The 25,075-nt window shown below is 63.8% G+C and overlaps 7 non-coding genes across 7 annotated transcripts; all 7 read left to right on the top strand.

Annotated features, from left to right (window-relative positions):
- Positions 1-2,558: 2,558 nt before the first annotated feature.
- Positions 2,559-2,677, top strand: LOC142866986 (5S ribosomal RNA). Its single transcript, XR_012916718.1, has one exon. It is a non-coding gene; the product is annotated as a 5S ribosomal RNA (ribosomal RNA).
- Positions 2,678-6,213: 3,536 nt separating this feature from the next.
- LOC142866984 (5S ribosomal RNA) lies at positions 6,214-6,332 on the top strand. The gene has a single exon (XR_012916716.1). It is a non-coding gene; the product is annotated as a 5S ribosomal RNA (ribosomal RNA).
- Positions 6,333-9,875: 3,543 nt separating this feature from the next.
- Positions 9,876-9,994, top strand: LOC142866983 (5S ribosomal RNA). Its single transcript, XR_012916715.1, has one exon. It is a non-coding gene; the product is annotated as a 5S ribosomal RNA (ribosomal RNA).
- A 3,536-nt stretch (positions 9,995-13,530) lies between these two features.
- Positions 13,531-13,649, top strand: LOC142866982 (5S ribosomal RNA). The gene has a single exon (XR_012916714.1). It is a non-coding gene; the product is annotated as a 5S ribosomal RNA (ribosomal RNA).
- Positions 13,650-17,191: 3,542 nt separating this feature from the next.
- LOC142866981 (5S ribosomal RNA) lies at positions 17,192-17,310 on the top strand. Its single transcript, XR_012916713.1, has one exon. It is a non-coding gene; the product is annotated as a 5S ribosomal RNA (ribosomal RNA).
- A 3,536-nt stretch (positions 17,311-20,846) lies between these two features.
- On the top strand, positions 20,847-20,965 carry LOC142866980 (5S ribosomal RNA). The gene has a single exon (XR_012916712.1). It is a non-coding gene; the product is annotated as a 5S ribosomal RNA (ribosomal RNA).
- Positions 20,966-24,495: 3,530 nt separating this feature from the next.
- LOC142866979 (5S ribosomal RNA) lies at positions 24,496-24,614 on the top strand. Its single transcript, XR_012916711.1, has one exon. It is a non-coding gene; the product is annotated as a 5S ribosomal RNA (ribosomal RNA).
- The last annotated feature ends 461 nt before the right edge of the window (positions 24,615-25,075 follow it).

Raw genomic sequence — 25,075 nt, 5'->3', positions numbered from 1 at the left:
TTCATTTACGCACTCGTGGGTCGATGGGCACTCGGGTCGCTTCCAGGTCTTTGCGATTGTGACTTGTGCCCTGACTCTAACCCTAACCCTTACCCAGCCCGTCTCCTCCTCGGCCCCTGCCTGACTGACTCCTTCCCGCCCGGCCTGTCACCTGTCACCGTCCTCTGCCCCTGCCTGACACGCTCCTCCCCGCCCGGGCCGTCACCGTCCTCGGCCCCTGCCTGACGGGGCTCCTCCGTCGCCTGGGCCTTCCAAGGGCTTGGTGTGGACGCTGGTTCCAGGACGCCCTCCCAGGGACCCGGTAGCAGGGCGGCCGCAGCGTCTCGCGCCACCCAACCGTCCGCCGGCCGGCGGCCGGCGCTAAGTGGCCTGCGGGGGACGTGCCCCCACTGTGGGGCGGGCGCCCAGCCTGGTGTCTTCTCTGAGGCCCCGTGGCTGCTTTTCCCCCCCGCAAGGGGAGAGCCGCGGAGGTGGGGACCGCCTCCTCGTGGGGACGTACACCCAGCTCTCCACGTCGGATTCCGGGGCTCTCTGTCCTGCCAGAAGGCCCAGCTGGCCTGCGGGTCCTTAGAGTGGCAAAAACATCCGAAAACTGAGATTGAGGGTCCGGTGGTTGTCTGCACTTTTGTGCTGGGCACCCCAGGGAGGCCCGGGGGCTAGCTGGACAACGCGGTCTGCTGGGCAGGGGGGGCGGTTTGGAGGAGCAACTGATGCCCTTTGCACTTTGGGTAGCAAGTGTCTGAGGTGTCTCTGAGCCCTGCGCCATGTCGGGGGGTGGGGTGGGGGGGTGGGAGGTCGGGGGGGGGTGGAGGAGCAGGAGGAGGAGGAGGAGGAGGTGGGAAGGGCCGTGGCCTGCAGTCGTGTTCCCGGGGTGGCTTCTTCCACAGGCTGCTTGGCCTGGGCTCCCTGCACCTGGGCCTTTGGAGGACTGGCCCTGTGCTTGCCAACGCTTCCCCTGCAGGGACCCAGAGCTGGGAGGTTGCATCTCTCAGCCCTGGGTCGGGCAGAGCCCCAGCGGGCCATGCCCACAACCTCTCTCAGCACGGGTCCCCCAGAAGGCTCCTTTGGGACCAGGATTCTCTTGCGGGTGACTCTTTAAGGTCTGGCCCCTGGATGGAGGGGCACCAGGAGTAGAGGAGCAGGAAGGGGAAGGGGGTGGCCATGCGAGGGGACACTTTCAGGCCAAGTCCCAGCTTCAGCCTGATCCTCCTGGGAACCCCGGGGTGTACGTCACACCTCCTGGTTGTCCCGCTCTGAGACAAGGGCTCTGAGACAAGGAGCCGGGCTGCGCATTCCCCCAGCAGCCAGTCGTGGGCTGAGGACACCTGGGGCGTTGGGAACTCCCTGGCTTCTCCTTGGCTTAACATCTGGAGCTGCTTGTGAATCGTGCCGCCACACACACCCGAGTGCAGGTGTCTTCTGCACAGACTGCGGGCCTCGCTCTTCTGAATGCCGCTAGCTCGCCACCCACCCACGGGTGAACCTGGTCAGGGTACTTTCTCTCGGGGGCAGACTCTGATCCTGGCGGGCTACCGGTGTTTCTGTTTGCTCGTTTCTTTCTTCCATTTCCGGAAAGGCTTCCTTACTGGGTGTGGAAATCTCCTATGCCTTTCCTCGCCTATTCTGTCAGCTTTAAAATTCTCTTTCAGTTGCCACCCTCACAGATGGATTAGGAAACTCTTTCCGGTGCACTCATTAGTGAAATGACCTCAATGAAGCTGGAATCCAATATCTAATCGCCGATTTTTAGCGAGTCCACACGCCAGGGTGGTCGGGGTCCAATGCAGCCCCGGCCAGGCCCAGGCCCCTTGGACTGGGCCACAGGAGGACACAGAGGAGGGTCCCGGCCCCCACGGTCGCGTTGCCGGCAGTTCTCCAAGGGCTTGGGCGTTTTCCAGAGGTAGGAGATGGAGGGGACTGATTTCTTCAGCGCCCCACAAACCACGCCACCCCACCCATGGGACACATCCCTAGAGAGAGAGAGAGACGCCCCATACACTCGCTCCCCTCCCCCATGCGCTGTGCCCCAGCCCGGGCCCGGGGGAATAGGCGGCAGCCCACCCACAGGGTGGGGGGCGCAGCTGAAAGGGGTTGTCGGGGATGGCGGACCCTGCCTGGGGTCAAAGGGCGGGCGACCCGCGCGTGCGCAATCGGCGGCGGCGGCGGCGGCGGCGGCGGCCACGAGCTGGGGGTGGGCCAGGCGAGGAGAGGAAGGGGGCTGGAAGGTCTCCACCTTGGCGAGTCCAGCCGTGGAGGCGCATCTTGTGTGAGTGTGAGTGAGTGAGTGTGAGTGTGAGTGTGTGTGTGTGTGTGTGTGTGTGTGTGTATAGAGAGACAGCCCCCCACCCCGGCCCGCCGCTCCCTGCCCGCCCCGCCCCGCCCCGCCCCGCCCCGCCTGTCACCCCCGTCCCTCGGAGCCCGCCGGACCCGGCCGGTGAACTCAACAGGCCCGGCCCGGTGCGGGTCAGCGCCGGCGCGCGGCCTGGGGCGGGGGGAGGAGGCGGCGGGGAAGCGCAGAGAGGCTCGGCTTCTTGAGCGGGGCAGGGGCGCCCTCCGCCGTCTAGGGCCACACCACCCTGAACGCGCCCGATCTCGTCTGGTCTCGGAAGCTAAGCAGGGTCGGGCCTGGTTAGTACTTGGATGGGAGACCGCCTGGGAATACCGGGTGCCGTAGGCTTCTTCTTTTTTTTTTTTTTGTTTTGCCTCTTGTTCTGTCCCCTTTCTGGGAGCGAGTCGGCGGCCCGGGGTGGGGGTCACCCCCACCCTCAGCGCCCGCCGCGGTGCCTGGCGCCCCAGCCCGCACCGTGGGGCCTCCTCTTGTCCCAAGCCGCGACACCGCCGTCACGCGGCAGCATGCGTGGCTTCTGGACTGTCAGGTCTCAGACCAAAGGTCTGCTCTGTGGGAACCGACACGCTGGAGGAAACCTTGAGAGTCTGAGAGGGGAGGGAGTTCCAGAAGAAGGCCAGGATGTCATTTTGAGGGAGTATGTGACCAGAACTCGTCCCGTTGCTTTTGGGGTTCTATGGGCTACACGTAGGAATCTTTGGTGGTGGCACCTGATGTTGGGGGATCCGGAGTCACACCCAGACCTGCTCCACAGGCCTCCTTTTACTTTTCTCTTCGGATTCATTATGTTTAAAAAGTGTCTCTTATCTCTATGATTGCATTTTCTTTTCTCTCTCTTTTCAAGCAGATGATGGGAGTCCAAGTATTAAGGTGACATGTGTTGCCCGTGCCCCCCTCCCCCCTGTGTTCTTATTCATTTACCTCTGATGTTGTTCCAGCGTATTGTGGGGGTACCAATGTTAAGGTCGGGTACGTTGCCCTCTCCCAGCCTCCCCCCTCGGGTCAGAGCCTCAAGTGCGCCCATCCCCCAGTCGGTGCGCACCCACCCCATTCCTAATGGAGGTGTATGCCCATCCCCTCCCCCCACCCGCCCGACACCCACCCGATGAAGGTGATTCCTCTGTGTCCACTTAGGTGTCCATCGGTTCGTACCCATTTGCTGGTGAGCGCGAGCACGTGGTGCTCGTGTGTCCATTCTTGGGCTACCTGGCTTACTGGAACGGGTTCCAGCTCTGGCCAGGAGAACCACGAGAGGTGCCCTCTCACCGCTGCTCCTCCTAGCTGAATAGCACTCCGTGGTGTCCACGCGCCACATTTCATTTACGCACTCGTGGGTCGATGGGCACTCGGGTCGCTTCCAGGTCTTTGCGATTGTGACTTGTGCCCTGACTCTAACCCTAACCCTTACCCAGCCCGTCTCCTCCTCGGCCCCTGCCTGACTGACTCCTTCCCGCCCGGCCTGTCACCTGTCACCGTCCTCTGCCCCTGCCTGACACGCTCCTCCCCGCCCGGGCCGTCACCGTCCTCGGCCCCTGCCTGACGGGGCTCCTCCGTCGCCTGGGCCTTCCAAGGGCTTGGTGTGGACGCTGGTTCCAGGACGCCCTCCCAGGGACCCGGTAGCAGGGCGGCCGCAGCGTCTCGCGCCACCCAACCGTCCGCCGGCCGGCGGCCGGCGCTAAGTGGCCTGCGGGGGACGTGCCCCCACTGTGGGGCGGGCGCCCAGCCTGGTGTCTTCTCTGAGGCCCCGTGGCTGCTTTTCCCCCCCGCAAGGGGAGAGCCGCGGAGGTGGGGACCGCCTCCTCGTGGGGACGTACACCCAGCTCTCCACGTCGGATTCCGGGGCTCTCTGTCCTGCCAGAAGGCCCAGCTGGCCTGCGGGTCCTTAGAGTGGCAAAAACATCCGAAAACTGAGATTGAGGGTCCGGTGGTTGTCTGCACTTTTGTGCTGGGCACCCCAGGGAGGCCCGGGGGCTAGCTGGACAACGCGGTCTGCTGGGCAGGGGGGGCGGTTTGGAGGAGCAACTGATGCCCTTTGCACTTTGGGTAGCAAGTGTCTGAGGTGTCTCTGAGCCCTGCGCCATGTCGGGGGGTGGGGTGGGGGGGTGGGAGGTCGGGGGGGGGGTGGAGGAGCAGGAGGAGGAGGAGGAGGAGGTGGGAAGGGCCGTGGCCTGCAGTCGTGTTCCCGGGGTGGCTTCTTCCACAGGCTGCTTGGCCTGGGCTCCCTGCACCTGGGCCTTTGGAGGACTGGCCCTGTGCTTGCCAACGCTTCCCCTGCAGGGACCCAGAGCTGGGAGGTTGCATCTCTCAGCCCTGGGTCGGGCAGAGCCCCAGCGGGCCATGCCCACAACCTCTCTCAGCACGGGTCCCCCAGAAGGCTCCTTTGGGACCAGGATTCTCTTGCGGGTGACTCTTTAAGGTCTGGCCCCTGGATGGAGGGGCACCAGGAGTAGAGGAGCAGGAAGGGGAAGGGGGTGGCCATGCGAGGGGACACTTTCAGGCCAAGTCCCAGCTTCAGCCTGATCCTCCTGGGAACCCCGGGGTGTACGTCACACCTCCTGGTTGTCCCGCTCTGAGACAAGGGCTCTGAGACAAGGAGCCGGGCTGCGCATTCCCCCAGCAGCCAGTCGTGGGCTGAGGACACCTGGGGCGTTGGGAACTCCCTGGCTTCTCCTTGGCTTAACATCTGGAGCTGCTTGTGAATCGTGCCGCCACACACACCCGAGTGCAGGTGTCTTCTGCACAGACTGCGGGCCTCGCTCTTCTGAATGCCGCTAGCTCGCCACCCACCCACGGGTGAACCTGGTCAGGGTACTTTCTCTCGGGGGCAGACTCTGATCCTGGCGGGCTACCGGTGTTTCTGTTTGCTCGTTTCTTTCTTCCATTTCGGGAAAGGCTTCCTTACTGGGTGTGGAAATCTCCTATGCCTTTCCTCGCCTATTCTGTCAGCTTTAAAATTCTCTTTCAGTTGCCACCCTCACAGATGGATTAGGAAACTCTTTCCGGTGCACTCATTAGTGAAATGACCTCAATGAAGCTGGAATCCAATATCTAATCGCCGATTTTTAGCGAGTCCACACGCCAGGGTGGTCGGGGTCCAATGCAGCCCCGGCCAGGCCCAGGCCCCTTGGACTGGGCCACAGGAGGACACAGAGGAGGGTCCCGGCCCCCACGGTCGCGTTGCCGGCAGTTCTCCAAGGGCTTGGGCGTTTTCCAGAGGTAGGAGATGGAGGGGACTGATTTCTTCAGCGCCCCACAAACCACGCCACCCCACCCATGGGACACATCCCTAGAGAGAGAGAGAGACGCCCCATACACTCGCTCCCCTCCCCCATGCGCTGTGCCCCAGCCCGGGCCCGGGGGAATAGGCGGCAGCCCACCCACAGGGTGGGGGGCGCAGCTGAAAGGGGTTGTCGGGGATGGCGGACCCTGCCTGGGGTCAAAGGGCGGGCGACCCGCGCGTGCGCAATCGGCGGCGGCGGCGGCGGCGGCGGCGGCCACGAGCTGGGGGTGGGCCAGGCGAGGAGAGGAAGGGGGCTGGAAGGTCTCCACCTTGGCGAGTCCAGCCGTGGAGGCGCATCTTGTGTGAGTGTGAGTGAGTGAGTGTGAGTGTGAGTGTGTGTGTGTGTGTGTGTGTATAGAGAGACAGCCCCCCACCCCGGCCCGCCGCTCCCTGCCCGCCCCGCCCCGCCCCGCCCCGCCCCGCCTGTCACCCCCGTCCCTCGGAGCCCGCCGGACCCGGCCGGTGAACTCAACAGGCCCGGCCCGGTGCGGGTCAGCGCCGGCGCGGGGCCTGGGGCGGGGGGAGGAGGCGGCGGGGAAGCGCAGAGAGGCTCGGCTTCTTGAGCGGGGCAGGGGCGCCCTCCGCCGTCTAGGGCCACACCACCCTGAACGCGCCCGATCTCGTCTGGTCTCGGAAGCTAAGCAGGGTCGGGCCTGGTTAGTACTTGGATGGGAGACCGCCTGGGAATACCGGGTGCCGTAGGCTTCTTCTTTTTTTTTTTTTTGTTTTGCCTCTTGTTCTGTCCCCTTTCTGGGAGCGAGTCGGCGGCCCGGGGTGGGGGTCACCCCCACCCTCAGCGCCCGCCGCGGTGCCTGGCGCCCCAGCCCGCACCGTGGGGCCTCCTCTTGTCCCAAGCCGCGACACCGCCGTCACGCGGCAGCATGCGTGGCTTCTGGACTGTCAGGTCTCAGACCAAAGGTCTGCTCTGTGGGAACCGACACGCTGGAGGAAACCTTGAGAGTCTGAGAGGGGAGGGAGTTCCAGAAGAAGGCCAGGATGTCATTTTGAGGGAGTATGTGACCAGAACTCGTCCCGTTGCTTTTGGGGTTCTATGGGCTACACGTAGGAATCTTTGGTGGTGGCACCTGATGTTGGGGGATCCGGAGTCACACCCAGACCTGCTCCACAGGCCTCCTTTTACTTTTCTCTTCGGATTCATTATGTTTAAAAAGTGTCTCTTATCTCTATGATTGCATTTTCTTTTCTCTCTCTTTTCAAGCAGATGATGGGAGTCCAAGTATTAAGGTGACATGTGTTGCCCGTGCCCCCCTCCCCCCTGTGTTCTTATTCATTTACCTCTGATGTTGTTCCAGCGTATTGTGGGGGTACCAATGTTAAGGTCGGGTACGTTGCCCTCTCCCAGCCTCCCCCCTCGGGTCAGAGCCTCAAGTGCGCCCATCCCCCAGTCGGTGCGCACCCACCCCATTCCTAATGGAGGTGTATGCCCATCCCCTCCCCCCACCCGCCCGACACCCACCCGATGAAGGTGATTCCTCTGTGTCCACTTAGGTGTCCATCGGTTCGTACCCATTTGCTGGTGAGCGCGAGCACGTGGTGCTCGTGTGTCCATTCTTGGGCTACCTGGCTTACTGGAACGGGTTCCAGCTCTGGCCAGGAGAACCACGAGAGGTGCCCTCTCACCGCTGCTCCTCCTAGCTGAATAGCACTCCGTGGTGTCCACGCGCCACATTTCATTTACGCACTCGTGGGTCGATGGGCACTCGGGTCGCTTCCAGGTCTTTGCGATTGTGACTTGTGCCCTGACTCTAACCCTAACCCTTACCCAGCCCGTCTCCTCCTCGGCCCCTGCCTGACTGACTCCTTCCCGCCCGGCCTGTCACCTGTCACCGTCCTCTGCCCCTGCCTGACACGCTCCTCCCCGCCCGGGCCGTCACCGTCCTCGGCCCCTGCCTGACGGGGCTCCTCCGTCGCCTGGGCCTTCCAAGGGCTTGGTGTGGACGCTGGTTCCAGGACGCCCTCCCAGGGACCCGGTAGCAGGGCGGCCGCAGCGTCTCGCGCCACCCAACCGTCCGCCGGCCGGCGGCCGGCGCTAAGTGGCCTGCGGGGGACGTGCCCCCACTGTGGGGCGGGCGCCCAGCCTGGTGTCTTCTCTGAGGCCCCGTGGCTGCTTTTCCCCCCCGCAAGGGGAGAGCCGCGGAGGTGGGGACCGCCTCCTCGTGGGGACGTACACCCAGCTCTCCACGTCGGATTCCGGGGCTCTCTGTCCTGCCAGAAGGCCCAGCTGGCCTGCGGGTCCTTAGAGTGGCAAAAACATCCGAAAACTGAGATTGAGGGTCCGGTGGTTGTCTGCACTTTTGTGCTGGGCACCCCAGGGAGGCCCGGGGGCTAGCTGGACAACGCGGTCTGCTGGGCAGGGGGGGCGGTTTGGAGGAGCAACTGATGCCCTTTGCACTTTGGGTAGCAAGTGTCTGAGGTGTCTCTGAGCCCTGCGCCATGTCGGGGGGTGGGGTGGGGGGGTGGGAGGTCGGGGGGGGGTGGAGGAGCAGGAGGAGGAGGAGGAGGAGGTGGGAAGGGCCGTGGCCTGCAGTCGTGTTCCCGGGGTGGCTTCTTCCACAGGCTGCTTGGCCTGGGCTCCCTGCACCTGGGCCTTTGGAGGACTGGCCCTGTGCTTGCCAACGCTTCCCCTGCAGGGACCCAGAGCTGGGAGGTTGCATCTCTCAGCCCTGGGTCGGGCAGAGCCCCAGCGGGCCATGCCCACAACCTCTCTCAGCACGGGTCCCCCAGAAGGCTCCTTTGGGACCAGGATTCTCTTGCGGGTGACTCTTTAAGGTCTGGCCCCTGGATGGAGGGGCACCAGGAGTAGAGGAGCAGGAAGGGGAAGGGGGTGGCCATGCGAGGGGACACTTTCAGGCCAAGTCCCAGCTTCAGCCTGATCCTCCTGGGAACCCCGGGGTGTACGTCACACCTCCTGGTTGTCCCGCTCTGAGACAAGGGCTCTGAGACAAGGAGCCGGGCTGCGCATTCCCCCAGCAGCCAGTCGTGGGCTGAGGACACCTGGGGCGTTGGGAACTCCCTGGCTTCTCCTTGGCTTAACATCTGGAGCTGCTTGTGAATCGTGCCGCCACACACACCCGAGTGCAGGTGTCTTCTGCACAGACTGCGGGCCTCGCTCTTCTGAATGCCGCTAGCTCGCCACCCACCCACGGGTGAACCTGGTCAGGGTACTTTCTCTCGGGGGCAGACTCTGATCCTGGCGGGCTACCGGTGTTTCTGTTTGCTCGTTTCTTTCTTCCATTTCCGGAAAGGCTTCCTTACTGGGTGTGGAAATCTCCTATGCCTTTCCTCGCCTATTCTGTCAGCTTTAAAATTCTCTTTCAGTTGCCACCCTCACAGATGGATTAGGAAACTCTTTCCGGTGCACTCATTAGTGAAATGACCTCAATGAAGCTGGAATCCAATATCTAATCGCCGATTTTTAGCGAGTCCACACGCCAGGGTGGTCGGGGTCCAATGCAGCCCCGGCCAGGCCCAGGCCCCTTGGACTGGGCCACAGGAGGACACAGAGGAGGGTCCCGGCCCCCACGGTCGCGTTGCCGGCAGTTCTCCAAGGGCTTGGGCGTTTTCCAGAGGTAGGAGATGGAGGGGACTGATTTCTTCAGCGCCCCACAAACCACGCCACCCCACCCATGGGACACATCCCTAGAGAGAGAGAGAGACGCCCCATACACTCGCTCCCCTCCCCCATGCGCTGTGCCCCAGCCCGGGCCCGGGGGAATAGGCGGCAGCCCACCCACAGGGTGGGGGGCGCAGCTGAAAGGGGTTGTCGGGGATGGCGGACCCTGCCTGGGGTCAAAGGGCGGGCGACCCGCGCGTGCGCAATCGGCGGCGGCGGCGGCGGCGGCGGCGGCCACGAGCTGGGGGTGGGCCAGGCGAGGAGAGGAAGGGGGCTGGAAGGTCTCCACCTTGGCGAGTCCAGCCGTGGAGGCGCATCTTGTGTGAGTGTGAGTGAGTGAGTGTGAGTGTGAGTGTGTGTGTGTGTGTGTGTGTGTGTGTGTATAGAGAGACAGCCCCCCACCCCGGCCCGCCGCTCCCTGCCCGCCCCGCCCCGCCCCGCCCCGCCCCGCCTGTCACCCCCGTCCCTCGGAGCCCGCCGGACCCGGCCGGTGAACTCAACAGGCCCGGCCCGGTGCGGGTCAGCGCCGGCGCGCGGCCTGGGGCGGGGGGAGGAGGCGGCGGGGAAGCGCAGAGAGGCTCGGCTTCTTGAGCGGGGCAGGGGCGCCCTCCGCCGTCTAGGGCCACACCACCCTGAACGCGCCCGATCTCGTCTGGTCTCGGAAGCTAAGCAGGGTCGGGCCTGGTTAGTACTTGGATGGGAGACCGCCTGGGAATACCGGGTGCCGTAGGCTTCTTCTTTTTTTTTTTTTTGTTTTGCCTCTTGTTCTGTCCCCTTTCTGGGAGCGAGTCGGCGGCCCGGGGTGGGGGTCACCCCCACCCTCAGCGCCCGCCGCGGTGCCTGGCGCCCCAGCCCGCACCGTGGGGCCTCCTCTTGTCCCAAGCCGCGACACCGCCGTCACGCGGCAGCATGCGTGGCTTCTGGACTGTCAGGTCTCAGACCAAAGGTCTGCTCTGTGGGAACCGACACGCTGGAGGAAACCTTGAGAGTCTGAGAGGGGAGGGAGTTCCAGAAGAAGGCCAGGATGTCATTTTGAGGGAGTATGTGACCAGAACTCGTCCCGTTGCTTTTGGGGTTCTATGGGCTACACGTAGGAATCTTTGGTGGTGGCACCTGATGTTGGGGGATCCGGAGTCACACCCAGACCTGCTCCACAGGCCTCCTTTTACTTTTCTCTTCGGATTCATTATGTTTAAAAAGTGTCTCTTATCTCTATGATTGCATTTTCTTTTCTCTCTCTTTTCAAGCAGATGATGGGAGTCCAAGTATTAAGGTGACATGTGTTGCCCGTGCCCCCCTCCCCCCTGTGTTCTTATTCATTTACCTCTGATGTTGTTCCAGCGTATTGTGGGGGTACCAATGTTAAGGTCGGGTACGTTGCCCTCTCCCAGCCTCCCCCCTCGGGTCAGAGCCTCAAGTGCGCCCATCCCCCAGTCGGTGCGCACCCACCCCATTCCTAATGGAGGTGTATGCCCATCCCCTCCCCCCACCCGCCCGACACCCACCCGATGAAGGTGATTCCTCTGTGTCCACTTAGGTGTCCATCGGTTCGTACCCATTTGCTGGTGAGCGCGAGCACGTGGTGCTCGTGTGTCCATTCTTGGGCTACCTGGCTTACTGGAACGGGTTCCAGCTCTGGCCAGGAGAACCACGAGAGGTGCCCTCTCACCGCTGCTCCTCCTAGCTGAATAGCACTCCGTGGTGTCCACGCGCCACATTTCATTTACGCACTCGTGGGTCGATGGGCACTCGGGTCGCTTCCAGGTCTTTGCGATTGTGACTTGTGCCCTGACTCTAACCCTAACCCTTACCCAGCCCGTCTCCTCCTCGGCCCCTGCCTGACTGACTCCTTCCCGCCCGGCCTGTCACCTGTCACCGTCCTCTGCCCCTGCCTGACACGCTCCTCCCCGCCCGGGCCGTCACCGTCCTCGGCCCCTGCCTGACGGGGCTCCTCCGTCGCCTGGGCCTTCCAAGGGCTTGGTGTGGACGCTGGTTCCAGGACGCCCTCCCAGGGACCCGGTAGCAGGGCGGCCGCAGCGTCTCGCGCCACCCAACCGTCCGCCGGCCGGCGGCCGGCGCTAAGTGGCCTGCGGGGGACGTGCCCCCACTGTGGGGCGGGCGCCCAGCCTGGTGTCTTCTCTGAGGCCCCGTGGCTGCTTTTCCCCCCCGCAAGGGGAGAGCCGCGGAGGTGGGGACCGCCTCCTCGTGGGGACGTACACCCAGCTCTCCACGTCGGATTCCGGGGCTCTCTGTCCTGCCAGAAGGCCCAGCTGGCCTGCGGGTCCTTAGAGTGGCAAAAACATCCGAAAACTGAGATTGAGGGTCCGGTGGTTGTCTGCACTTTTGTGCTGGGCACCCCAGGGAGGCCCGGGGGCTAGCTGGACAACGCGGTCTGCTGGGCAGGGGGGGCGGTTTGGAGGAGCAACTGATGCCCTTTGCACTTTGGGTAGCAAGTGTCTGAGGTGTCTCTGAGCCCTGCGCCATGTCGGGGGGTGGGGTGGGGGGGTGGGAGGTCGGGGGGGGGGTGGAGGAGCAGGAGGAGGAGGAGGAGGAGGTGGGAAGGGCCGTGGCCTGCAGTCGTGTTCCCGGGGTGGCTTCTTCCACAGGCTGCTTGGCCTGGGCTCCCTGCACCTGGGCCTTTGGAGGACTGGCCCTGTGCTTGCCAACGCTTCCCCTGCAGGGACCCAGAGCTGGGAGGTTGCATCTCTCAGCCCTGGGTCGGGCAGAGCCCCAGCGGGCCATGCCCACAACCTCTCTCAGCACGGGTCCCCCAGAAGGCTCCTTTGGGACCAGGATTCTCTTGCGGGTGACTCTTTAAGGTCTGGCCCCTGGATGGAGGGGCACCAGGAGTAGAGGAGCAGGAAGGGGAAGGGGGTGGCCATGCGAGGGGACACTTTCAGGCCAAGTCCCAGCTTCAGCCTGATCCTCCTGGGAACCCCGGGGTGTACGTCACACCTCCTGGTTGTCCCGCTCTGAGACAAGGGCTCTGAGACAAGGAGCCGGGCTGCGCATTCCCCCAGCAGCCAGTCGTGGGCTGAGGACACCTGGGGCGTTGGGAACTCCCTGGCTTCTCCTTGGCTTAACATCTGGAGCTGCTTGTGAATCGTGCCGCCACACACACCCGAGTGCAGGTGTCTTCTGCACAGACTGCGGGCCTCGCTCTTCTGAATGCCGCTAGCTCGCCACCCACCCACGGGTGAACCTGGTCAGGGTACTTTCTCTCGGGGGCAGACTCTGATCCTGGCGGGCTACCGGTGTTTCTGTTTGCTCGTTTCTTTCTTCCATTTCGGGAAAGGCTTCCTTACTGGGTGTGGAAATCTCCTATGCCTTTCCTCGCCTATTCTGTCAGCTTTAAAATTCTCTTTCAGTTGCCACCCTCACAGATGGATTAGGAAACTCTTTCCGGTGCACTCATTAGTGAAATGACCTCAATGAAGCTGGAATCCAATATCTAATCGCCGATTTTTAGCGAGTCCACACGCCAGGGTGGTCGGGGTCCAATGCAGCCCCGGCCAGGCCCAGGCCCCTTGGACTGGGCCACAGGAGGACACAGAGGAGGGTCCCGGCCCCCACGGTCGCGTTGCCGGCAGTTCTCCAAGGGCTTGGGCGTTTTCCAGAGGTAGGAGATGGAGGGGACTGATTTCTTCAGCGCCCCACAAACCACGCCACCCCACCCATGGGACACATCCCTAGAGAGAGAGAGAGACGCCCCATACACTCGCTCCCCTCCCCCATGCGCTGTGCCCCAGCCCGGGCCCGGGGGAATAGGCGGCAGCCCACCCACAGGGTGGGGGGCGCAGCTGAAAGGGGTTGTCGGGGATGGCGGACCCTGCCTGGGGTCAAAGGGCGGGCGACCCGCGCGTGCGCAATCGGCGGCGGCGGCGGCGGCGGCGGCGGCCACGAGCTGGGGGTGGGCCAGGCGAGGAGAGGAAGGGGGCTGGAAGGTCTCCACCTTGGCGAGTCCAGCCGTGGAGGCGCATCTTGTGTGAGTGTGAGTGAGTGAGTGTGAGTGTGAGTGTGTGTGTGTGTGTGTGTGTATAGAGAGACAGCCCCCCACCCCGGCCCGCCGCTCCCTGCCCGCCCCGCCCCGCCCCGCCCCGCCCCGCCTGTCACCCCCGTCCCTCGGAGCCCGCCGGACCCGGCCGGTGAACTCAACAGGCCCGGCCCGGTGCGGGTCAGCGCCGGCGCGGGGCCTGGGGCGGGGGGAGGAGGCGGCGGGGAAGCGCAGAGAGGCTCGGCTTCTTGAGCGGGGCAGGGGCGCCCTCCGCCGTCTAGGGCCACACCACCCTGAACGCGCCCGATCTCGTCTGGTCTCGGAAGCTAAGCAGGGTCGGGCCTGGTTAGTACTTGGATGGGAGACCGCCTGGGAATACCGGGTGCCGTAGGCTTCTTCTTTTTTTTTTTTTTGTTTTGCCTCTTGTTCTGTCCCCTTTCTGGGAGCGAGTCGGCGGCCCGGGGTGGGGGTCACCCCCACCCTCAGCGCCCGCCGCGGTGCCTGGCGCCCCAGCCCGCACCGTGGGGCCTCCTCTTGTCCCAAGCCGCGACACCGCCGTCACGCGGCAGCATGCGTGGCTTCTGGACTGTCAGGTCTCAGACCAAAGGTCTGCTCTGTGGGAACCGACACGCTGGAGGAAACCTTGAGAGTCTGAGAGGGGAGGGAGTTCCAGAAGAAGGCCAGGATGTCATTTTGAGGGAGTATGTGACCAGAACTCGTCCCGTTGCTTTTGGGGTTCTATGGGCTACACGTAGGAATCTTTGGTGGTGGCACCTGATGTTGGGGGATCCGGAGTCACACCCAGACCTGCTCCACAGGCCTCCTTTTACTTTTCTCTTCGGATTCATTATGTTTAAAAAGTGTCTCTTATCTCTATGATTGCATTTTCTTTTCTCTCTCTTTTCAAGCAGATGATGGGAGTCCAAGTATTAAGGTGACATGTGTTGCCCGTGCCCCCCTCCCCCCTGTGTTCTTATTCATTTACCTCTGATGTTGTTCCAGCGTATTGTGGGGGTACCAATGTTAAGGTCGGGTACGTTGCCCTCTCCCAGCCTCCCCCCTCGGGTCAGAGCCTCAAGTGCGCCCATCCCCCAGTCGGTGCGCACCCACCCCATTCCTAATGGAGGTGTATGCCCATCCCCTCCCCCCACCCGCCCGACACCCACCCGATGAAGGTGATTCCTCTGTGTCCACTTAGGTGTCCATCGGTTCGTACCCATTTGCTGGTGAGCGCGAGCACGTGGTGCTCGTGTGTCCATTCTTGGGCTACCTGGCTTACTGGAACGGGTTCCAGCTCTGGCCAGGAGAACCACGAGAGGTGCCCTCTCACCGCTGCTCCTCCTAGCTGAATAGCACTCCGTGGTGTCCACGCGCCACATTTCATTTACGCACTCGTGGGTCGATGGGCACTCGGGTCGCTTCCAGGTCTTTGCGATTGTGACTTGTGCCCTGACTCTAACCCTAACCCTTACCCAGCCCGTCTCCTCCTCGGCCCCTGCCTGACTGACTCCTTCCCGCCCGGCCTGTCACCTGTCACCGTCCTCTGCCCCTGCCTGACACGCTCCTCCCCGCCCGGGCCGTCACCGTCCTCGGCCCCTGCCTGACGGGGCTCCTCCGTCGCCTGGGCCTTCCAAGGGCTTGGTGTGGACGCTGGTTCCAGGACGCCCTCCCAGGGACCCGGTAGCAGGGCGGCCGCAGCGTCTCGCGCCACCCAACCGTCCGCCGGCCGGCGGCCGGCGCTAAGTGGCCTGCGGGGGACGTGCCCCCACTGTGGGGCGGGCGCCCAGCCTGGTGTCTTCTCTGAGGCCCCGTGGCTGCTTTTCCCCCCCGCAAGGGGAGAGCCGCGGAGGTGGGGACCGCCTCCTCGTGGGGACGTACACCCAGCTCTCCACGTCGGATTCCGGGGCTCTCTGTCCTGCCAGAAGGCCCAGCTGGCCTGCGGGTCCTTAGAGTGGCAAAAACATCCGAAAACTGAGATTGAGGGTCCGGTGGTTGTCTGCACTTTTGTGCTGGGCACCCCAGGGAGGCCCGGGGGCTAGCTGGACAACGCGGTCTGCTGGGCAGGGGGGGCGGTTTGGAGGAGCAACTGATGCCCTTTGCACTTTGGGTAGCAAGTGTCTGAGGTGTCTCTGAGCCCTGCGCCATGTCGGGGGGTGGGGTGGGGGGGTGGGAGGTCGGGGGGGGGTGGAGGAGCAGGAGGAGGAGGAGGAGGAGGTGGGAAGGGCCGTGGCCTGCAGTCGTGTTCCCGGGGTGGCTTCTTCCACAGGCTGCTTGGCCTGGGCTCCCTGCACCTGGGCCTTTGGAGGACTGGCCCTGTGCTTGCCAACGCTTCCCCTGCAGGGACCCAGAGCTGGGAGGTTGCATCTCTCAGCCCTGGGTCGGGCAGAGCCCCAGCGGGCCATGCCCACAACCTCTCTCAGCACGGGTCCCCCAGAAGGCTCCTTTGGGACCAGGATTCTCTTGCGGGTGACTCTTTAAGGTCTGGCCCCTGGATGGAGGGGCACCAGGAGTAGAGGAGCAGGAAGGGGAAGGGGGTGGCCATGCGAGGGGACACTTTCAGGCCAAGTCCCAGCTTCAGCCTGATCCTCCTGGGAACCCCGGGGTGTACGTCACACCTCCTGGTTGTCCCGCTCTGAGACAAGGGCTCTGAGACAAGGAGCCGGGCTGCGCATTCCCCCAGCAGCCAGTCGTGGGCTGAGGACACCTGGGGCGTTGGGAACTCCCTGGCTTCTCCTTGGCTTAACATCTGGAGCTGCTTGTGAATCGTGCCGCCACACACACCCGAGTGCAGGTGTCTTCTGCACAGACTGCGGGCCTCGCTCTTCTGAATGCCGCTAGCTCGCCACCCACCCACGGGTGAACCTGGTCAGGGTACTTTCTCTCGGGGGCAGACTCTGATCCTGGCGGGCTACCGGTGTTTCTGTTTGCTCGTTTCTTTCTTCCATTTCGGGAAAGGCTTCCTTACTGGGTGTGGAAATCTCCTATGCCTTTCCTCGCCTATTCTGTCAGCTTTAAAATTCTCTTTCAGTTGCCACCCTCACAGATGGATTAGGAAACTCTTTCCGGTGCACTCATTAGTGAAATGACCTCAATGAAGCTGGAATCCAATATCTAATCGCCGATTTTTAGCGAGTCCACACGCCAGGGTGGTCGGGGTCCAATGCAGCCCCGGCCAGGCCCAGGCCCCTTGGACTGGGCCACAGGAGGACACAGAGGAGGGTCCCGGCCCCCACGGTCGCGTTGCCGGCAGTTCTCCAAGGGCTTGGGCGTTTTCCAGAGGTAGGAGATGGAGGGGACTGATTTCTTCAGCGCCCCACAAACCACGCCACCCCACCCATGGGACACATCCCTAGAGAGAGAGAGAGACGCCCCATACACTCGCTCCCCTCCCCCATGCGCTGTGCCCCAGCCCGGGCCCGGGGGAATAGGCGGCAGCCCACCCACAGGGTGGGGGGCGCAGCTGAAAGGGGTTGTCGGGGATGGCGGACCCTGCCTGGGGTCAAAGGGCGGGCGACCCGCGCGTGCGCAATCGGCGGCGGCGGCGGCGGCGGCGGCGGCGGCCACGAGCTGGGGGTGGGCCAGGCGAGGAGAGGAAGGGGGCTGGAAGGTCTCCACCTTGGCGAGTCCAGCCGTGGAGGCGCATCTTGTGTGAGTGTGAGTGAGTGAGTGTGAGTGTGAGTGTGTGTGTGTGTGTGTGTGTGTGTATAGAGAGACAGCCCCCCACCCCGGCCCGCCGCTCCCTGCCCGCCCCGCCCCGCCCCGCCCCGCCCCGCCTGTCACCCCCGTCCCTCGGAGCCCGCCGGACCCGGCCGGTGAACTCAACAGGCCCGGCCCGGTGCGGGTCAGCGCCGGCGCGGGGCCTGGGGCGGGGGGAGGAGGCGGCGGGGAAGCGCAGAGAGGCTCGGCTTCTTGAGCGGGGCAGGGGCGCCCTCCGCCGTCTAGGGCCACACCACCCTGAACGCGCCCGATCTCGTCTGGTCTCGGAAGCTAAGCAGGGTCGGGCCTGGTTAGTACTTGGATGGGAGACCGCCTGGGAATACCGGGTGCCGTAGGCTTCTTCTTTTTTTTTTTTTTGTTTTGCCTCTTGTTCTGTCCCCTTTCTGGGAGCGAGTCGGCGGCCCGGGGTGGGGGTCACCCCCACCCTCAGCGCCCGCCGCGGTGCCTGGCGCCCCAGCCCGCACCGTGGGGCCTCCTCTTGTCCCAAGCCGCGACACCGCCGTCACGCGGCAGCATGCGTGGCTTCTGGACTGTCAGGTCTCAGACCAAAGGTCTGCTCTGTGGGAACCGACACGCTGGAGGAAACCTTGAGAGTCTGAGAGGGGAGGGAGTTCCAGAAGAAGGCCAGGATGTCATTTTGAGGGAGTATGTGACCAGAACTCGTCCCGTTGCTTTTGGGGTTCTATGGGCTACACGTAGGAATCTTTGGTGGTGGCACCTGATGTTGGGGGATCCGGAGTCACACCCAGACCTGCTCCACAGGCCTCCTTTTACTTTTCTCTTCGTCATTATGTTTAAAAAGTGTCTCTTATCTCTATGATTGCATTTTCTTTTCTCTCTCTTTTCAAGCAGATGATGGGAGTCCAAGTATTAAGGTGACATGTGTTGCCCGTGCCCCCCTCCCCCCTGTGTTCTTATTCATTTACCTCTGATGTTGTTCCAGCGTATTGTGGGGGTACCAATGTTAAGGTCGGGTACGTTGCCCTCTCCCAGCCTCCCCCCTCGGGTCAGAGCCTCAAGTGCGCCCATCCCCCAGTCGGTGCGCACCCACCCCATTCCTAATGGAGGTGTATGCCCATCCCCTCCCCCCACCCGCCCGACACCCACCCGATGAAGGTGATTCCTCTGTGTCCACTTAGGTGTCCATCGGTTCGTACCCATTTGCTGGTGAGCGCGAGCACGTGGTGCTCGTGTGTCCATTCTTGGGCTACCTGGCTTACTGGAACGGGTTCCAGCTCTGGCCAGGAGAACCACGAGAGGTGCCCTCTCACCGCTGCTCCTCCTAGCTGAATAGCACTCCGTGGTGTCCACGCGCCACATTTCATTTACGCACTCGTGGGTCGATGGGCACTCGGGTCGCTTCCAGGTCTTTGCGATTGTGACTTGTGCCCTGACTCTAACCCTAACCCTTACCCAGCCCGTCTCCTCCTCGGCCCCTGCCTGACTGACTCCTTCCCGCCCGGCCTGTCACCTGTCACCGTCCTCTGCCCCTGCCTGACACGCTCCTCCCCGCCCGGGCCGTCACCGTCCTCGGCCCCTGCCTGACGGGGCTCCTCCGTCGCCTGGGCCTTCCAAGGGCTTGGTGTGGACGCTGGTTCCAGGACGCCCTCCCAGGGACCCGGTAGCAGGGCGGCCGCAGCGTCTCGCGCCACCCAACCGTCCGCCGGCCGGCGGCCGGCGCTAAGTGGCCTGCGGGGGACGTGCCCCCACTGTGGGGCGGGCGCCCAGCCTGGTGTCTTCTCTGAGGCCCCGTGGCTGCTTTTCCCCCCCGCAAGGGGAGAGCCGCGGAGGTGGGGACCGCCTCCTCGTGGGGACGTACACCCAGCTCTCCACGTCGGATTCCGGGGCTCTCTGTCCTGCCAGAAGGCCCAGCTGGCCTGCGGGTCCTTAGAGTGGCAAAAACATCCGAAAACTGAGATTGAGGGTCCGGTGGTTGTCTGCACTTTTGTGCTGGGCACCCCAGGGAGGCCCGGGGGCTAGCTGGACAACGCGGTCTGCTGGGCAGGGGGGGCGGTTTGGAGGAGCAACTGATGCCCTTTGCACTTTGGGTAGCAAGTGTCTGAGGTGTCTCTGAGCCCTGCGCCATGTCGGGGGGTGGGGTGGGGGGGTGGGAGGTCGGGGGGGGGTGGAGGAGCAGGAGGAGGAGGAGGAGGAGGTGGGAAGGGCCGTGGCCTGCAGTCGTGTTCCCGGGGTGGCTTCTTCCACAGGCTGCTTGGCCTGGGCTCCCTGCACCTGGGCCTTTGGAGGACTGGCCCTGTGCTTGCCAACGCTTCCCCTGCAGGGACCCAGAGCTGGGAGGTTGCATCTCTCAGCCCTGGGTCGGGCAGAGCCCCAGCGGGCCATGCCCACAACCTCTCTCAGCACGGGTCCCCCAGAAGGCTCCTTTGGGACCAGGATTCTCTTGCGGGTGACTCTTTAAGGTCTGGCCCCTGGATGGAGGGGCACCAGGAGTAGAGGAGCAGGAAGGGGAAGGGGGTGGCCATGCGAGGGGACACTTTCAGGCCAAGTCCCAGCTTCAGCCTGATCCTCCTGGGAACCCCGGGGTGTACGTCACACCTCCTGGTTGTCCCGCTCTGAGACAAGGGCTCTGAGACAAGGAGCCGGGCTGCGCATTCCCCCAGCAGCCAGTCGTGGGCTGAGGACACCTGGGGCGTTGGGAACTCCCTGGCTTCTCCTTGGCTTAACATCTGGAGCTGCTTGTGAATCGTGCCGCCACACACACCCGAGTGCAGGTGTCTTCTGCACAGACTGCGGGCCTCGCTCTTCTGAATGCCGCTAGCTCGCCACCCACCCACGGGTGAACCTGGTCAGGGTACTTTCTCTCGGGGGCAGACTCTGATCCTGGCGGGCTACCGGTGTTTCTGTTTGCTCGTTTCTTTCTTCCATTTCGGGAAAGGCTTCCTTACTGGGTGTGGAAATCTCCTATGCCTTTCCTCGCCTATTCTGTCAGCTTTAAAATTCTCTTTCAGTTGCCACCCTCACAGATGGATTAGGAAACTCTTTCCGGTGCACTCATTAGTGAAATGACCTCAATGAAGCTGGAATCCAATATCTAATCGCCGATTTTTAGCGAGTCCACACGCCAGGGTGGTCGGGGTCCAATGCAGCCCCGGCCAGGCCCAGGCCCCTTGGACTGGGCCACAGGAGGACACAGAGGAGGGTCCCGGCCCCCACGGTCGCGTTGCCGGCAGTTCTCCAAGGGCTTGGGCGTTTTCCAGAGGTAGGAGATGGAGGGGACTGATTTCTTCAGCGCCCCACAAACCACGCCACCCCACCCATGGGACACATCCCTAGAGAGAGAGAGAGACGCCCCATACACTCGCTCCCCTCCCCCATGCGCTGTGCCCCAGCCCGGGCCCGGGGGAATAGGCGGCAGCCCACCCACAGGGTGGGGGGCGCAGCTGAAAGGGGTTGTCGGGGATGGCGGACCCTGCCTGGGGTCAAAGGGCGGGCGACCCGCGCGTGCGCAATCGGCGGCGGCGGCGGCGGCGGCGGCGGCCACGAGCTGGGGGTGGGCCAGGCGAGGAGAGGAAGGGGGCTGGAAGGTCTCCACCTTGGCGAGTCCAGCCGTGGAGGCGCATCTTGTGTGAGTGTGAGTGAGTGAGTGTGAGTGTGAGTGTGTGTGTGTGTGTGTGTGTGTGTATAGAGAGACAGCCCCCCACCCCGGCCCGCCGCTCCCTGCCCGCCCCGCCCCGCCCCGCCCCGCCCCGCCTGTCACCCCCGTCCCTCGGAGCCCGCCGGACCCGGCCGGTGAACTCAACAGGCCCGGCCCGGTGCGGGTCAGCGCCGGCGCGGGGCCTGGGGCGGGGGGAGGAGGCGGCGGGGAAGCGCAGAGAGGCTCGGCTTCTTGAGCGGGGCAGGGGCGCCCTCCGCCGTCTAGGGCCACACCACCCTGAACGCGCCCGATCTCGTCTGGTCTCGGAAGCTAAGCAGGGTCGGGCCTGGTTAGTACTTGGATGGGAGACCGCCTGGGAATACCGGGTGCCGTAGGCTTCTTCTTTTTTTTTTTTTTGTTTTGCCTCTTGTTCTGTCCCCTTTCTGGGAGCGAGTCGGCGGCCCGGGGTGGGGGTCACCCCCACCCTCAGCGCCCGCCGCGGTGCCTGGCGCCCCAGCCCGCACCGTGGGGCCTCCTCTTGTCCCAAGCCGCGACACCGCCGTCACGCGGCAGCATGCGTGGCTTCTGGACTGTCAGGTCTCAGACCAAAGGTCTGCTCTGTGGGAACCGACACGCTGGAGGAAAACCTTGAGAGTCTGAGAGGGGAGGGAGTTCCAGAAGAAGGCCAGGATGTCATTTTGAGGGAGTATGTGACCAGAACTCGTCCCGTTGCTTTTGGGGTTCTATGGGCTACACGTAGGAATCTTTGGTGGTGGCACCTGATGTTGGGGGATCCGGAGTCACACCCAGACCTGCTCCACAGGCCTCCTTTTACTTTTCTCTTCGGATTCATTATGTTTAAAAAGTGTCTCTTATCTCTATGATTGCATTTTCTTTTCTCTCTCTTTTCAAGCAGATGATGGGAGTCCAAGTATTAAGGTGACATGTGTTGCCCGTGCCCCCCTCCCCCCTGTGTTCTTATTCATTTACCTCTGATGTTGTTCCAGCGTATTGTGGGGGTACCAATGTTAAGGTCGGGTACGTTGCCCTCTCCCAGCCTCCCCCCTCGGGTCAGAGCCTCAAGTGCGCCCATCCCCCAGTCGGTGCGCACCCACCCCATTCCTAATGGAGGTGTATGCCCATCCCCTCCCCCCACCCGCCCGACACCCACCCGATGAAGGTGATTCCTCTGTGTCCACTTAGGTGTCCATCGGTTCGTACCCATTTGCTGGTGAGCGCGAGCACGTGGTGCTCGTGTGTCCATTCTTGGGCTACCTGGCTTACTGGAACGGGTTCCAGCTCTGGCCAGGAGAACCACGAGAGGTGCCCTCTCACCGCTGCTCCTCCTAGCTGAATAGCACTCCGTGGTGTCCACGCGCCACATTTCATTTACGCACTCGTGGGTCGATGGGCACTCGGGTCGCTTCCAGGTCTTTGCGATTGTGACTTGTGCCCTGACTCTAACCCTAACCCTTACCCAGCCCGTCTCCTCCTCGGCCCCTGCCTGACTGACTCCTTCCCGCCCGGCCTGTCACCTGTCACCGTCCTCTGCCCCTGCCTGACACGCTCCTCCCCGCCCGGGCCGTCACCGTCCTCGGCCCCTGCCTGACGGGGCTCCTCCGTCGCCTGGGCCTTCCAAGGGCTTGGTGTGGACGCTGGTTCCAGGACGCCCTCCCAGGGACCCGGTAGCAGGGCGGCCGCAGCGTCTCGCGCCACCCAACCGTCCGCCGGCCGGCGGCCGGCGCTAAGTGGCCTGCGGGGGACGTGCCCCCACTGTGGGGCGGGCGCCCAGCCTGGTGTCTTCTCTGAGGCCCCGTGGCTGCTTTTCCCCCCCGCAAGGGGAGAGCCGCGGAGGTGGGGACCGCCTCCTCGTGGGGACGTACACCCAGCTCTCCACGTCGGATTCCGGGGCTCTCTGTCCTGCCAGAAGGCCCAGCTGGCCTGCGGGTCCTTAGAGTGGCAAAAACATCCGAAAACTGAGATTGAGGGTCCGGTGGTTGTCTGCACTTTTGTGCTGGGCACCCCAGGGAGGCCCGGGGGCTGGCTGGACAACGCGGTCTGCTGGGCAGGGGGGGCGGTTTGGAGGAGCAACTGATGCCCTTTGCACTTTGGGTAGCAAGTGTCTGAGGTGTCTCTGAGCCCTGCGCCATGTCGGGGGGTGGGGTGGGGGGGTGGGAGGTCGGGGGGGGGTGGAGGAGCAAGAGGAGGAGGAGGAGGAGGTGGGAAGGGCCGTGGCCTGCAGTCGTGTTCCCGGGGTGGCTTCTTCCACAGGCTGCTTGGCCTGGGCTCCCTGCACCTGGGCCTTTGGAGGACTGGCCCTGTGCTTGCCAACGCTTCCCCTGCAGGGACCCAGAGCTGGGAGGTTGCATCTCTCAGCCCTGGGTCGGGCAGAGCCCCAGCGGGCCATGCCCACAACCTCTCTCAGCACGGGTCCCCCAGAAGGCTCCTTTGGGACCAGGATTCTCTTGCGGGTGACTCTTTAAGGTCTGGCCCCTGGATGGAGGGGCACCAGGAGTAGAGGAGCAGGAAGGGGAAGGGGGTGGCCATGCGAGGGGACACTTTCAGGCCAAGTCCCAGCTTCAGCCTGATCCTCCTGGGAACCCCGGGGTGTACGTCACACCTCCTGGTTTCCCGCTCTGAGAAAAGGAGCCGGGCTTCGCATTCCCCCAGCAGCCAGTCGTGGGCTGAGGACACCTGGGGCGTTGGGAACTCCCTGGCTTCTCCTTGGCTTAACATCTGGAGCTGCTTGTGAATCGTGCCGCCGCACACACCCGAGTGCAGGTGTCTCCTGCACAGACTGCGGGCCTCGCTCTTCTGAATGCCGCTAGCTCGCCACCCACCCACGGGTGAACCTGGTCAGGGTACTTTCTCTCGGGGGCAGACTCTGATCCTGGCGGGCTACCGGTGTCTCTGTTTGCTCATTTCTTTCTTCCATTTCGGGAAAGGCTTCCTTACTGGGTGTGGAAATCTCCTATGCCTTTCCTCGCCTATTCTGTCAGCTTTAAAATTCTCTTTCAGTTGCCACCCTCACAGATGGATTAGGAAACTCTTTCCGGTGCACTCATTAGTGAAATGACCTCAATGAAGCTGGAATCCAATATCTAATCGCCGATTTTTAGCGAGTCCACACGCCAGGGTGGTCGGGGTCCAATGCAGCCCCGGCCAGGCCCAGGCCCCTTGGACTGGGCCACAGGAGGACACAGAGGAGGGTCCCGGCCCCCACGGTCGCGTTGCCGGCAGTTCTCCAAGGGCTTGGGCGTTTTCCAGAGGTAGGAGATGGAGGGGACTGATTTCTTCAGCGCCCCACAAACCACGCCACCCCACCCATGGGACACATCCCTAGAGAGAGAGAGAGACGCCCCATACACTCGCTCCCCTCCCCCATGCGCTGTGCCCCAGCCCGGGCCCGGGGGAATAGGCGGCAGCCCACCCACAGGGTGGGGGGCGCAGCTGAAAGGGGTTGTCGGGGATGGCGGACCCTGCCTGGGGTCAAAGGGCGGGCGACCCGCGCGTGCGCAATCGGCGGCGGCGGCGGCGGCGGCGGCGGCGGCCACGAGCTGGGGGTGGGCCAGGCGAGGAGAGGAAGGGGGCTGGAAGGTCTCCACCTTGGCGAGTCCAGCCGTGGAGGCGCATCTTGTGTGAGTGTGAGTGAGTGAGTGTGAGTGTGAGTGTGTGTGTGTGTGTGTGTGTGTGTGTATAGAGAGACAGCCCCCCACCCCGGCCCGCCGCTCCCTGCCCGCCCCGCCCCGCCCCGCCCCGCCCCGCCTGTCACCCCCGTCCCTCGGAGCCCGCCGGACCCGGCCGGTGAACTCAACAGGCCCGGCCCGGTGCGGGTCAGCGCCGGCGCGGGGCCTGGGGCGGGGGGAGGAGGCGGCGGGGAAGCGCAGAGAGGCTCGGCTTCTTGAGCGGGGCAGGGGCGCCCTCCGCCGTCTAGGGCCACACCACCCTGAACGCGCCCGATCTCGTCTGGTCTCGGAAGCTAAGCAGGGTCGGGCCTGGTTAGTACTTGGATGGGAGACCGCCTGGGAATACCGGGTGCCGTAGGCTTCTTCTTTTTTTTTTTTTTTTGTTTTGCCTCTTGTTCTGTCCCCTTTCTGGGAGCGAGTCGGCGGCCCGGGGTGGGGGTCACCCCCACCCTCAGCGCCCGCCGCGGTGCCTGGCGCCCCAGCCCGCACCGTGGGGCCTCCTCTTGTCCCAAGCCGCGACACCGCCGTCACGCGGCAGCATGCGTGGCTTCTGGACTGTCAGGTCTCAGACCAAAGGTCTGCTCTGTGGGAACCGACACGCTGGAGGAAACCTTGAGAGTCTGAGAGGGGAGGGAGTTCCAGAAGAAGGCCAGGATGTCATTTTGAGGGAGTATGTGACCAGAACTCGTCCCGTTGCTTTTGGGGTTCTATGGGCTACACGTAGGAATCTTTGGTGGTGGCACCTGATGTTGGGGGATCCGGAGTCACACCCAGACCTGCTCCACAGGCCTCCTTTTACTTTTCTCTTCGGATTCATTATGT

Source organism: Microcebus murinus, unplaced genomic scaffold (genome assembly GCF_040939455.1).
Source record: "Microcebus murinus isolate Inina unplaced genomic scaffold, M.murinus_Inina_mat1.0 scaf009_hap2_Mmur4.0, whole genome shotgun sequence".
In the NCBI taxonomy this organism is placed as follows: domain Eukaryota; kingdom Metazoa; phylum Chordata; class Mammalia; order Primates; family Cheirogaleidae; genus Microcebus; species Microcebus murinus.
This window is presented reverse-complemented; position numbering and strand designations above follow the sequence as displayed.